The sequence below is a fragment of the Phoenix dactylifera genome, chromosome 10 (assembly GCF_051530095.1).
Source record: "Phoenix dactylifera cultivar Ajwa chromosome 10, Ajwa_hap1_PhDact_Kaust_v1.1, whole genome shotgun sequence".
NCBI classification, from domain to species: domain Eukaryota; kingdom Viridiplantae; phylum Streptophyta; class Magnoliopsida; order Arecales; family Arecaceae; genus Phoenix; species Phoenix dactylifera.
This window is the reverse complement of record NC_143199.1, coordinates 28,438,732-28,453,642: the sequence shown is the minus strand read 5'-3', so window position 1 is coordinate 28,453,642 and position 14,911 is coordinate 28,438,732. Positions and strand designations below refer to the sequence as shown.

The 14,911-nt window shown below is 36.7% G+C and overlaps 1 long non-coding RNA gene and 1 pseudogene across 2 annotated transcripts; both read left to right on the top strand.

The window, feature by feature from the left end:
- The first annotated feature begins 3,259 nt into the window (after nt 1-3,259).
- On the top strand, nt 3,260-6,399 carry LOC103724190 (putative flavin-containing monooxygenase 1; annotated as a pseudogene). Its single transcript, XR_015969447.2, has 5 exons — nt 3,260-3,663; nt 4,570-4,810; nt 4,918-5,093; nt 5,205-5,530; nt 5,863-6,399. The product of XR_015969447.2 is annotated as a putative flavin-containing monooxygenase 1 (transcript).
- Nucleotides 6,400-7,388: 989 nt separating this feature from the next.
- On the top strand, nt 7,389-9,854 carry LOC113461044 (uncharacterized). Its single transcript, XR_015969446.2, has 4 exons — nt 7,389-7,812; nt 9,328-9,468; nt 9,549-9,595; nt 9,723-9,854. It is a non-coding gene; the product is annotated as an uncharacterized LOC113461044 (long non-coding RNA).
- The last annotated feature ends 5,057 nt before the right edge of the window (nt 9,855-14,911 follow it).

Below are 14,911 nucleotides of genomic sequence, written 5' to 3'. Positions count from 1 at the left end.
AGGCGATACGTTAATAATTCTGCTTGACTTATAGTATAAGTAGAACTTAAAAATTGGAGTGGAAAACCAAGAGGTGAAGGTAGCATGACAGGTGATACTTCAATGCGATGTTCATGTACAGTTTAAGTGTTGATGAGAACACTGAAAGGCTGAATGAATAATAAACTTGGAATGACTTAGTTCCTTAAGTTTGGTTGTACCATCGAAGACATAAGAGCATAAATAAAGGTTATCATAGAAAGAGGAGTTGGTAGCTTCAAACAACTCTTTTTTTTATGGCTTCAAACAACTTATGTATTAACTGCATAATAAGTGGCCAAGTTTTTTGGCTCGGCGGTTGAGCTATGATAATATGAAGTCATGAGCATTGGGCAATATCAATGTAATAGATGTAGATACTATGAAGGTTCAATGCAAGTGATAAAGTGTTTATCAGTCATCAGTTGTCAAGCTAAGATGTAAGGGGCTACCGGAGCATGATTATTAACCATGTACATTGCTTTGACCCAGGAATTGTTGAAGAGTGACCAACCTCTGCAAAAAGACAGATGAAAATGTGGATGACTGGCCGAATAATTGAAACAATGATGTGTAGACAAAAGTGGGAATAAGGGGAGAAACAAAGATGTAGACTTGTCGAAGCTTATGTCAGCATCTGGCAATGAAGTAGGATATTTGGCATACACTAGCATACGAGTAGACTGATTGGTGTGATGCAATGTGTAAGAGTGAGTGAAGCCACGCAGAGATGATTATAGGAATCTCAAAGAGGCTACATGAATAGACCATTAGTCATCAATATGGGTCATATATTGTTGAAATTACAATCAAGATGGCAAGAGTATCGAGACCATGAAGTATGAAGACATCTAAGGTGCTAGTAGCTGATGCTTGTTGAGAGGAAGTGAATTAATGAGTCTCAAACGAACACAGAAGAAGGTTTTTGGTTTCATCCCGTAGCATTTATGGGTTTAATGAATGAATTAATGATTAGGGGTGCTTGAGTTCTAATCTATGTTGGGGATATGTGGGCCAAGCAAATATAAGGTTCTGAAGTATTAAATCGAGGAAAGCAATATAGAGGCAGTAATCAATATTCCAAGCAAGAGAACTACTTAAATGCCACATCAAGATGAACAATAACAAATAAAATAAAAACAACCATACGCTAATTGTAGGTTGTAGAATGATGTGTCCCCCAAAATCTATGCAAATAGAGGATAGTGTACAAGAATTTGATAGTAAATGGCTCAATTCAAAATTGTATCTATTAATCCAAAAAAAACCATCACAGCAACATGAAGGGCAGTCAAGATGAACAGAGACAATGTGAAAGAGGAAAAGGATAAAATGAGATGCCATGTTAGTGATCCTAGCCGATCATTTTTGACCTTATACGATATCTTTCTATGATGCCTTATACGAGCATGTATTAGTTGCAGATCTTAGATACATATACACGACCAAAAAAATCCAAACAATTTCTTGCTAATCTTTTTAAGTGAACTTTTGGGTCATTACAAATAGTCTTAGAGTAGATCTAGCTCTAGCCTATAACTGATGTGGACTGTGGGACATTACAACATGTGCCATTTTGGAACTTAGCACGAGCTGGTTATAGTGTTTGTGATTTTGATTGGATCTTTAGCATCAAAGATGTTATGGCTTAAATGTAGAGAATGCGTGAGGATCCGAGCATATCTTTAGTTCCACGTCAGTTATGTTTTTGAAATACAAAACCAAAGGATATAGCATGGTTGATGAGAACTTGGGTATTTACACAAGGCCAAGAAATTGAAATAATAATTTTTGGCTATCTTTTTCAGGTGATATCCTAATTCCTAGGTCATTAAGGTTTTGCTACTCACTGCTATGGGCACCTCTTACAAATAGTTGCAACATATATGCAAGTGTAGACTTGGCTATCCTTATGAATAATATATCCAAACGAAAGATCAGGTCCAATATGCGATTGCAATATTATCTGGACAAAATAAAATGACAAGAATATGAAAATAGGAGCAGTCAAACAAAGGGTGGGGATTTTTTTTTTTAAAAAGGCAAATAACCCCTAAATTTGAAAGAATATTTGAAAAATCTCATCTAATCCTAAATTCGGATTCTTTTTTCCTTTTTAGAGAAAAGGGTGGGAGTAGCCCGTGAATTCATTTCATGATAACATGAAATGTCATACAAACAGGAAAATAAGGGAAACAAAATATTTTTTTTATAAAAAAAATTAATACATGAAAAATTCCTAACATTGATGTTGCTCAAAAACACAAACTAAAGCAATAACATAAAATTGCAAAGTAACCACTTCTATTTTTAGGAGAACAAGTTATTACTCCAATTTAAAATTCATATGTGACCAAGCTTTGGCCAGTTGCAATATCTGTGGACTGCTTCCCTCCAAGGAGAGGATAATTTGAGTGCGTGAAAATTTTTATGGATCAAATAATTTTTTTTAACATATATGTTATTTAAAATCAAGTATTATTCGGCATATAGGCTCCAGTTGCACGTTCAACAGAAATCTGCCGCATAGATCTCATAGAGATTTGTACTTCTCGGAATAGAAGGATAGAATCATGACGAGCCAGAGAAAATGCTGACATCCAAGAATCGCCAGCATCTGCTGACATCATCCAGGACTCCCCAATCTCTTTCGTCATGCTTTCATCGTGCCCATCGACCAATGGATCATCTCCATTCTGCTTTGAGAACCGTGCAGCGGATAAATGATGGAGGTCGCAGCATTTTGAGATCTGTGCAGTTGATAGAAAGCGCACTCTGCTAGTCCAAGCAAAACTAATTGCATATAATATTATAAAAAAAAATCTTGTTGGTGCGGACACGAGGACTGGACTAATTGTTTTGCGGGATCACGGTCGTCGCAGGAGGACGGTCCAGCCACTTTCGTTGTGGCTGGATTGATTTATGTTATTTTTTATTTTATGTGGGTAGGATTAATTTGCATATTGTCATTTGAGGACCTTGTTTGAATTGTTTTTTTCGTAGGGACCTATTTATTATTTTGTGGCACTATATATATATGGGGCATGCATTTGTTTAGAATTAATGAACGATGAATGAAAATTAGTCTCCTTTCTTCTTCCTCCTCCTCTCTTTTCTTCTTCTTCCCCCTCTTCTTCTTCTCTTCCCCTCTGTCTTTCCTTCCCTACCTCCATCCTGCATCACTTATCCTTGTCAAGTAAACAGCACCCACTCCCATTCTAGCCGTTACACGGCTATAAATATGTACGAAGCCAGCCATTCCCCAGCCGTGGAGAAGAAGGGAGTTGCCATCGTGGTGCATCAGTGGTCTAGTGGCATGCAAGCAGGCGCTGGAGAAGGGCTTCCTCCCCACCGTCTTCTAGGCCGATGGCGGCATTGGCGGCATGTGGGCGCGAACTGACAACGCTCCATTCACCACGGCCGGTATACCAGTTCACAGACTTCCCATGGCTGGAGAGCGTGATGGAGGTGTTCCCTCACAGCAGCCAGGTGAGGGTGGCGGGGATCGAGTATGTGGGAGCAGCCGAGGAGGAGATCATGGCATGGGAGCTGTGGGCTGGGAATGGCGAGGCGTTCGGCGGTAGTGGCGGGAGGGGGGAGTGGCACGTCGCGATGCAGAGCAGGGAGGAGGATGGAAAAACAGAGGTAAGAAAAGCTACAAAACAAATAGTTCGTCTTACAGTAATTTTTTCTCTAAATCCTCTCTACTAACTCATATTCTCAAGAAATGCAGCAAGATCGTCCACATATCTCACTCTTGCGATGTCTGAAATGCATCATGTTCAGCGACCTGCTATTATGCTACTTTTGTTGTTCAATGTAAGGAAATGATTTATGCATCGTCATGCAATTTTGACTGGTCATCTATTATATTAAACATAACATCAATCATTCATGACTGATAGACAATTATATTTGCAGCTCGCCCGTAAAAGGGAACATCTATATTTACAACTTTGTGACTGTTGATTTTTGGGCCTGGTTGGACCGCCCATGATGGGCTAGCCCGACCAAGAACATCTAATATTATTCAAATGAGAGAGAGAATAGTTGGGAGGAAAAATGAAACTATCAGGTAATTTCTCCCTCTCTCTCGCATCTGTTTTTCTTAGCACTATTCATGTCCAGAATTTCCCCTACAGAAAATTTAAGCATTCCAAAGAGAGAAACAACAAGATACGACTCGCTTTCATCCTTTTCTTGCACCATAAGCACTTGAATGGTGATTTTTTGTGTTCTTTCCATTGTGATTGAAAGCTCGATCTTGAGCGTGTTCTAGAAGTGGATGAACATGTGGTTCAACCCCTCAGATCCTCGAAATTTCACTTTTGCACTCTTTCAAGGTAACTCATGAAACGTGAAATTCTATTTAGTATTCTTTATTCTATATACCGAGCGCAACTTAACAATAGGAAAGAATGAAAAATTTTTAAAAATAAAAATAAAAATTCATTGCCCCAAGTTCTTAAATTGATCAAATAAATAAGTTGTGCTACTTTCAAATGCATGAACTTTGGTTTCTAAATTCCTCTCTCGATTGCCAATTGCCAGACATATTATCAGGTGGATTTTGTGATCATCTGCATTGGAAAATTCAGCGGCGCCCCACACATCCCCACATTTCCAGCAAACAAGGGACGTGAAGTGTTTGATGGAAAGGTGATCCACTCCAGGGACTACTCTAACATGGACACTGCTGACACCACTGAGCTGATAAAAGGGAAACGAGTTACAGTGGTAGGGTTCCAGAAATCAGCATTGGACATTGCAGCAGAGTGCGCTAATACAAATGGTACAAGAGTGAAGTTTCTCTAGTATAAACTTCTTTCCATATTTAAAGCAAGCTATATAGATCACAATGCTTGAATCTCTGTTTTTTTTTTTTTTTTTTCATTGTAGGGATCCAGCACCCCTGCACCATGATATGTAGGACTAAGCGTTGGAATATAGACGGCTAATATGCTTGGGGAGTCTTTGTTGGTTTCTTATATCTTAATAGCTTCTCGGAGCTTCTAGTTCACAAACCTGGTGAAGGATTTCTGCTTTGTTTGCTGGCCATCCTGTTGTCACCTCTGGTAATGAAATAGGAATTTGCTTCTTAATTTTCAGGTTACATCCTAAAACTAACCTCTGTAGTTTTCCCTTCTTGTATCCTAATTAGTTGATGTTTGTTTTTGTGAATTCAGAGATGGTTGTTATCTAAATTTGCCAAGAGCTACTACAGATGGAAGATTCCTATGGAACAGTATGGCATGGTACCGGCACATAGCTTCTTTCATGCAGTAACTTCCTGTTTAATTGCAATACTAGCATTGTTGTAAAGACATCAAAATCCTTTAGCTTTTGTAAGGATGGGATGATCATCGAAGGCGAAGAGGAGCCTATAAAGACTGATATGGTCAATCTTTGCCACTAGATTCAAAGGTGATCAGAAGCTAAGGGACATCTTTAGGTCACCTTTCTTTAAAAAGATTGTAGCTGGTTCATCAACTACGACGGTCCCTCTCTACAGGTACATATCTGTAGTCTTTAGATATCATATATGAGTTAGGAGATACAATTAATTTCTAGCGATATAAGCATGTGCTTGAATTTTCATTAGAGCTAGTGAACGAGCATGTTGATCCAAATTTGTTAAATGTCTCTGAGCAGACGAGAACTAGCATGTCGATGTAGTTCAAATTTTTTATGAAGCCTTTGCTACAAGTTGCCATGCTCTATAATCAATGCCATTCTGATGAAGTCTAGAACAACGTCGCTAGCTTTATCGACCTTGTCTAATGTTCTCGCATTGCGTCTAATTTCTACTTTTTTGGTTTGATTAGAGTTAACCTACTTTGACAGGGAATGCATCCATCCTTGGATTCCTTGGCTGGCAATACTTGGTTATTCAGAGAGTTTATCAAACATATATACATCAGGGTTGAGATCCAAGTGGCTAATTCCTTTCCTTGATGGTGGTTTTCAATTGCCTGGCATCAGAGATATGGAAAGAACGTGGAGGATTGGGAAAAGTACATGAAGCGATATCTCGGGAGTATTTTTGCGGATCATGCATTGGAACTGTCCACATTTTGTACAATGATCGGTTGTGCCAAGACATGGGATGGAACCCGAGAAGCATGAAGGGGTTTCTAGCTGATCTCTTCCTTCCTTATGGAACTGCAGACTATGCTGATCTTCCCCGCAAGAAATGAATGTCTTCTATCATAGTACACCCTCACAAAAGGGTTTCCATCAAAAATCTGATCACCTTCACTCACTCTGAAAGTTTGAAATAAAGTTTATGGTGGACTCAAAGTTGTCAACAGTGATAAAATCTAAGGAAAATGCATGTTTCATGTAACAAAAAAAATATCCTTTGTTTTGTGCTGTTTGATATTTTGGCTTCTGTTTGTCATTTTGTTTTGCGCTGCCTAGATTTTTGGGATCTCTGATGGGGGTTGTCTTGTATGGTTGCTGCTTTTTGTGGGCGTTCGATGGTTTTTTTAAGGATTTTGGTCTATTAAACATTCTTGCGTGTGGTTTGGCTTTGGCCGCCCCATTCTAATTCAGAAATTCCTATTTCTGCTCACAAATCTATCATCAGGACAATATATCCAGGGGTAGGGTTAGCTGACATACGAGAAAGCAAATGTTCTAAGAACTCTGAAAAAAAAAAACTGGACTAGAGTGAAGGATGGTAGGAAAGACGGAAAGAAAAGAAAGTAAAGAGATTGAACACGTCCGAGGATTCTGGACGATGCATGCAGGGGCATGAATAGAAGACAGTGAACATTAGAGAATGAACAATTGGACTAAAGTGGAGAACGTTAAAATGATTGTAGATAAAAAAATAATTTTAATTTTATTATGATTGACAGCCTGTACAACAATTAATTGTGATTTTTGATTATATTATTCTTTGTACATTTTGCATGTTCGTACTAAACGTTTTACTATCATATTTAAAAATAAACATTTTTTTTCTGACAATGGGAAAGGACTATTCCCCGTCTATAGCCTGAGCCATCATCCGTAGAAAAAATTATACATATCAGCATTAAAAGGACTCATAGCATGTAGAATCAAATCATATTTCTTTACCAGGAGTACAATTGAACCAAGCTAAGCCGGGTAACTAGAGACTTAAGCTTGATTTGATTAGAAATACTCAAATTCGAAACTCGATTCAAATATCAATCAAGCCATACTCAAATTCGAATTTGAGGTCGAATTCGAACATAAAATATAATTAAAACAAAACATTACATAATACTATATTTTAAAATATTAAATTAATATATATTATAAATAAAAAAATAACATTATTAAAAATATGTATATTTGCGGGTTAAGTTGAATCAAAGCGAGCCCAAGCAGCTTGTGAGTTGTTGCTCAACTTATTTGCACCTCCATTTTTTTTTTGCTCAGCTTCACCATTAAAAGATTAAAAACTTATAATTTCTTGTGGTTGGTTGATAATCTACTAAGATTTTTTAAAAAGCCTAGCTGGACAAGTGCATGATCCTTTTCGGTTGGACGTGGCAGGATTTAGATCGACGGCTTCCATCCATCTCGCGCTGCAAGTCGAAAGAAAACATAACCGGAAAACAAACAGAAAATTAAAAAAAAAATAGAGTTGCTGCCTCCGAATGGCTTCGAGGCTCGGCTCTCTCCCTCCCCAACTCACCTCCCCTCGCCTCCTCCTCCTCCTCCTCCTCCACCGTCGCCGTCCCAACCTCTTCTCCCTGTCCGGGGGGCGCACGTTAGCGCCAGCCCAAGCCGACCTCCTCCCGACTTCCTCCTCTCCAGGCGAGTACCCCTTTCCCCTAAGAAGTTCTACTTCCTCGCATGGAATTTTTTTCCCCCCCTCTTCATTTGGTCTAATTGAAAGCCTGACGATGAAATTCTGTTAATTAGAATCGTTGGTGTATCGGCGCTCGTGCTACTTTCAGCAATGATTTAACTTAGCTAATTGAGAGTAGCCTTTTTTTTCCCCTTAATTTCATCATAGGTTCTTAAATTGGATGATGAATGAGAAAAAAGAATCCTTGATCTTGAACTTTCCTTTTATTTTATTTGGCACGAACCATCTGTTTTCTGACGAATCATGTCAATTTTGGACCCTTGCTACTTCACCAAATGGAGTAGCTTTTTAGAGATATCCATGCGTTAATCCTGCTTATGCAAGTATTTATGGTGTTTATGGGTCTGAACATGGGAGTTAAAAGCCCAACAGCATGTGATTTAATAATGAACAAAAGAGTAATATAATATTCCATGCACATAATACACATTCATGCAGACTGTAATGCCCATTGGCACAAGTGAGGGCTGAGACATGGTAAATTGTGATCGATTAGCAAAGTTTTAGGCCTTGCACATCTATACCAATTGGTCTATGGTATGCTTCAGTACTCTTTTCCTTGTTATAATTAACTTGTCTACCTTCATCAAACCAATATAGGAGCAGGACTCAAAAAGTTCCAAATTCGAGAAATAGGTATATGCTAAGTATATCACTAAACCATAGGGATGTTAGGGATCCAGGCTGCCCACATTAGAACTTTTATGCTCAGGCTGAAGAATTAGGTTGGTAGACTAGGAAGGAGGAGAGCATTAAATAAAAAGGAGGGGGGTGTTTGGGGGTTGAGTTTGGGCCAGGGCTGGTGGTTCTAATCCTGTTTTGACCTGGCCTGACAATACCAACAACATTAATAATGTAGGATTACATAAACAGAGAACAGGCACCTATAGCCGGGTAAAAAGAAAAAGGCAAAAAAAAAAGTTCTTTCAATGATCATTTATGCCTTGGTGCTGAATTCAGTACATATGTGTTTTAGTGTGTATTTCAGACCCATATCAAGATAATGACTGAAATTTCTATGAAATCTTGCACAGAGAAATGTTTATGAAAATTAATACAATTTAATGTGTTACATGCAGAATAATTGATGTAATGTTACAACAGTCACAATATTACATGTATTAGCACCAACATCATATTGCGAACTTAAAACAATAAATTTCATATTTCATCAAGTTGAATTGGGATCTACTTCTTCCATGTTGGTTCCTATCCAGTCTCATCCAACAAATGGCAACATTTATTTCTTGCTGCACCCATAAAGCTTATGTGCATCATTGTTGATTAATTGAGCAAAGATTTGCAATCTTTTATAGGTTTGACGGGTGTCCATGAAGCATGAAGTTTCTTGAAAATTTTCTTTTAGTGATAGTGAGCAGAGAACTGAATCTGTGCAAAAGTTTGAACAGAAAGATATATCTCATCTTTGAATTGTCTAAAGAATGTTCTTTTGCCTTCAGGTGATTACTTTGTGTGAAAGACTAGCAGGGCAAGATGCAAATGTAACCACTGTCCCTGTTTCAGTCTTGAAATTCACTCGCCAGCTAACTCGGTTTTTCCAATGGACGAATGATATAGCTGATCATTTAGCATTTTCAGAGGTAAATCTCTATCCATCTTTCACTTATTGGTAATATTGACTGCCAATTGCAAGCAACTAATAGAGAATCTTGTGAACAAGACGAACCTACTTCTTGGGAATAAGCCGATCTTATATTTCCTTACAAGGTGATGGAATTTCCTTCTTTCTGTGCTAACGAAGAGGGCTTGGTTGCGACCATTTCTTTTCAGTTGATATATGTGTAGGTTATCATTGAGCTTGATGCCTTGAATCTCTCAATTGGTGGGATTTCAGGTCCTCTCAAGCGACACCGTTTTCTCTCCCATGACAGAAACATATAATTTGCTTGGGGTGGATCAGAAAGACATTGTGACCTTAGAAAAGTATTTGCAGGACTACTTCACCAATATTTTGAAGAAACTGAAAGATCTAAAAGCACAATCAAAGCAAACAGATATTTATCTATGAGAAATTCAAGTTCACACTACAACAATGGGGTCAAAAGAGAGAACGGGTCAAAGCTACATGTACTGCACTTCCAAGCCATTCAAAAAGGACATGATGGTGCAAGTGATTTGTTCTTTCTTTCTGCATTTTGTATGCAAATTAAAATTCTAAACAAAAAATTAAGGTCTTCTGACATAAAGCCTAACTTGTTTATAAATATCAACTGTGTGTTTCCAATTATTTTGGGTTTCTATTCAAGCTGATGAAGATGCAAAGTTTGCACTGAGATATCAATCAACACCCGGCTCAATGCCAAAGAGACTTCTCTGGCTGGAAGAAATTTAAAAGTAAAAGGCCCTGGGGACCCATCACCTCCTTTTCCAACAGTGAATGTTATGGTTTTGGATTGACAGGAGAGGTTGAAGAAAGGACCAAGTGCTGATTTTTAATTTGATTGTCATTTTCTATAGCATAGATTCTTAGGCGGCTGATCAGCCAGATCACCTAATGCCGAACACCTGGAAGCAAGGTTTCAAATTCTATAGTGCATCTGACCATCCCAAGTGGACAGGATAGATTAGGTAATGGACCAGGATGGGAGGGGACAACTACTGTTTTCTAAGTGTCGAAAAAATTGAGGCATCCTATTCCATGAAGACTAGATGGAGGTTCTGCTGGTTGACCATTAGTAATTTCTTCTATAACCTGGAGTTAAAGCTTGGATTCACGACCTTGAGCTTAGTTGGACTCAGCTTGAAAAATAAAGAAATCGATAATTGATATCTAAAACACATTATTTTAATATGACATATAAATAAAAACTTATTTTAATTTTCTAAAGACTAAATCTTTTTTGTGAAAAAGAATGTATAATTACAAGATTGACATATGAACACGAAATTATCTCAAAAGTCAGGTATTAGCATAATTTTAGGGATTATGTAACAATCTACATCACCCATAATATTTTTCTTTATTAGTGTGATCCTGTATCAATCTATATTATTTTTCTTTATTAGCATAATCTTGTTAGAGTGATTTTAGGAATCGCTTAACTACCTGTATCACCATAATATTTTTTTTATTAGAGTGATCCTATATCATCCTATATTATTTTTCTTATATAGAGTCTGTATACGAATATATATAACCTCTGAAATATACTGAATATGATGGAATAGAGAAATAAAATCATTTTTTTCTCTCTTTTTCTCTTCTTTTTCTCTTCTTTTGCAAATATTTTAATATGGTATCAGAGCCACCAATCACCTAATCTGTTGTTGCCATCTCTTCCGCTTTTACTATAGCCGTCATTGCCATGTCTAAAAGTTTTAAAGACCCGTTATTGTCGATTTATCGATATCTGTTTTTTGGTGAATTGACACCCGAAGATCCTCTATTTTCTGGTGGATTTACAGATCTTCTATTTACTTGTAAATCAACATTTAAAGATCTCATATTTTTTAGTGTATTTGTATATCTTCTATTTTCGATAGTTTAACATTCGAAGATCCTTTATTTTCTAATGATCTGCAGCTCTTTTTCATTACTTTTCTCCTCAACTTCAGATCTTCGGTCGTCTCTCCTCACCGTTGCCCATTCTCTACATCTTCAATTTTATTTGATGGCTTTGGCTCATTTACCATCCAATTTGAGGTCTCTTGCTTCTCTTTTATGTTGTCGCCGTCTACGAAGATTGTCGACCTTCGGATGCTTTCTCTCTGAGCTCTATTCTCGCTGCAGCTATCATCTTTTATGTATCTTCTTGCTGCCACATCATCAGGCAAGTCAATCAGCCACATTATCAGATAAGTCAATCAGTCACATTGACAGATACATCGGTCTGTCACGTCAATCAAACACATCGATAAACACACCAATTTACTATGTTAGTCAGTCATGTCAGTGGACGCGTTAGTTTACCGCGTCAGTTAGCTATGTCAGGATTGTTAAATATATCAATTTGCTTGGTTAGCTTCCTGATCTACTGCATCAGTTTCTAAGGTTCTATATCAACTTCTATTTTACCATAGTAAATTCTATATTGTCACATTAGCTTGGCACATTAGTCTCCCATATCGGCTTCTGAGTTATTATGTCAACATCTGCTACATCAACTTCTAAGCTATTACAACAGCTTGTGTTCTGCCACATCAGGCTCTATGCTGCCACATAAGTTCTTGATCTACCACCATGTCAGCCTCTAAGCTGCTATGTCAGCTCTTAGTCTATTATGTCAGTTTCTGAGCTGTTACTTCAGCTCTTCATCTAATACGTCAGTTTCTAGATACAGTCGTGATCTAGTTTCTAAACTCAATTTGGCACCTATAGTATCATCTTGAATTTGAGGAAATGCTAGTATAATTTTAGGGATCACATAGCAACCTGCATTGCCCATAATATTTTTTTTATTAGTGTGATCCTGTATCAACCTATATTATTTTTCTTTGTTAGCATGATCTTGTTAGAATGATTTTAGGAATCACATAACAACATGTTTCACCCATCATATTTTCTTTATTAGCGTGGTTCTATATCACCCTATATTATTTTTCATATATAGAGTCTGTACAATATATATAACCCCTGAAATGTACTGAATATGGTAGAACAGAAAAATAAAATTATTTTTCTCTCTTTTTTTCTCTTCTAGCCAATATTTTAACATCATGTATGATTTTTTTTTTTTTTTTTTTTTTTTTTTTTTTTTTTTTTTTTTTTTTTTTTTGAGATTACAATGGAGTGCTATCGAAGGAGTATTACCTGTAAATTAAGTCCCTGGCTGGTCTTAGGTTCCAGGATTTTCACTTTGGGAGGTGGATGCATCCCACTGTATAAGAATTACCTGAGCTGAATTCTTAATGATACGCCACTGAAGATTCAAACCCAATATCTTTGGCATGTGATCGGAGGTACGGCCACTGTAGTGACTCTTAGGGCCTAAGAGTATATAAATATTAAATATTAACAACTAGCCTAGAGAGCTGAAGCACAGAGTGACAACGTTCATGGCATATCAGACTGCGAATATTCACAGTTAAATCTACCATGGTAGCTTTTGAATACCTATTGCTGAAAAATGCATGTAGTTAGGGCTACATGTGGTTCTAGTTACCGTATTTGCACCCACATTTTCATTATTTAGTTTAGTGGATTCATAGATTCAATAAAACAAATCCTTATGTTTGTTCGTCTATAAATGAAAACTGTAACTGTATTTGGTTCTGAATGCAAAGATACCAGTTATCTGATTAGGAAAACTCTTCCCTCACATCAGATTCTTCTCTTCTCAAAGTTTACACTCTATCATGATCTTCCTACTTTGATTAAATCCCAAAGATAGCTTATCTAAATAATAGAGTCTAACTAATTACAATGATGAGCTGCTATGACATTGAGGTGATGTTGTTTGCTGTTATAATAACAAATAATAATTAGCAATAACACAATAGAACTGTTGTTTGCTTGAATCACTATTAATCAAATAACAAGATATTTTTGTTATTCATTTGTTACATAATTTCGAAATCATGAAATTTGAGCTTTAAATTTTATTTATTTTTTTCGAACGAGTGTGCAAACGATGAATAACAATGATTATAATAAATTAAAAGTTAAATAATGACCGTTATTCTTGATATTTACTATTAATCTATATAACATAGCAATCTCCTCTATAGCCTTTATAATGCCTAACATAATGTTACCACAGCCACTGTGGATTCTAGGGAGAAGACATTTGACAACAATTAAATCATGATTGGGTGGTGAGTGCTGCCATTGTTGTAATGCTGGAGCAGTGAAAGATATGATTTCTTTCAAATTTGTTTCAGGGTCTAGGCTTATGCTAATTGCCTTAGTAATGGAATCTAGAAACTGAATCTAGAGCCCTCTTTTCAGTGTGCCTCCTGCATTTGCGCTAATCTCCTTCATATGCTTCTCCATTTAATTCCAAAGTCCACATTAAACCATCTTGAAGTTGAGTATTTAAATCACTATTAGTCAGAGTCTAATAAGCAACCATAGTAGACTATATCAATTAGAACAGAAAATATATTTTATCAAATCAACAGCTGAAGACGAGCATACCAAATTTTGATTGATTAGAATTATAGGCAACTATCAGTTCTTCCTCCTTTTTTTTTTTTTTTTTTCAGATTCCATGTCTCGCTTTATGGAGGATGGAACTACATGCCCTCAAATCATTCTTCCAACCACTTTTGTACACTACTGAGCACGTTGCTGGGCCCATGCAAAATTTGGACCTAAGTAATCTCTTTCCAAGTTTTGATCACCCTAATTTCTTTCAATTTTATAGGGTAGTCCCATGTCAAACCTCCTAAGCATATGGAGAAAGTGGAAGCTGATTTGTTGTGCATCCATTGGTTCCAAATGTTGATTAATGATGACTTTACTATCATTTATGCAACAAAATATTTAAGATGTCGGAGGCTGGCTGATTTGGATTTTATAGATCGATACATAAATAATTATTTAACAAAATAATCTATAAATTAAACATAAAAAGATAGATTTTAAATACAAAATTGAAGACATGGAAGATAACAAGAACAACAGGACATTGCAAACTTGACGTAAGTATGGATTATACTTTTAAGTTTTAGAAATTTGACCTAGTTGGTTCACTGATTCACTTAAAACCTTAGCTAAATTTTTGAATTGAAACACAAAGTGCTCGATGTAAATCATTGGCATGAAAGATATTTATCCAATACTAAGCTGACCAGGCATATATTGTACATGATTTGGATATGCTGAACCTTAAATTGGATCTGTTGTCTTAGAGCAATGAATTGCTCCAAAAACTTTTAAATATTTTTTCATGACAATTAGTGTTTTGGCTTCTCAATGAAATCTTAGCACATTTGGTGCAGTCATATTCATCCATGCTGCTGTCCTCTTAAGCAAATCACATGCCAGATACTTAGTAGTCAAGATAAGTAATTATAAAGATACCAAAGACAAAAAGGTCTGAAATAACAGACAATGGGTTTGGTGAGGGAATATTAAAGTTA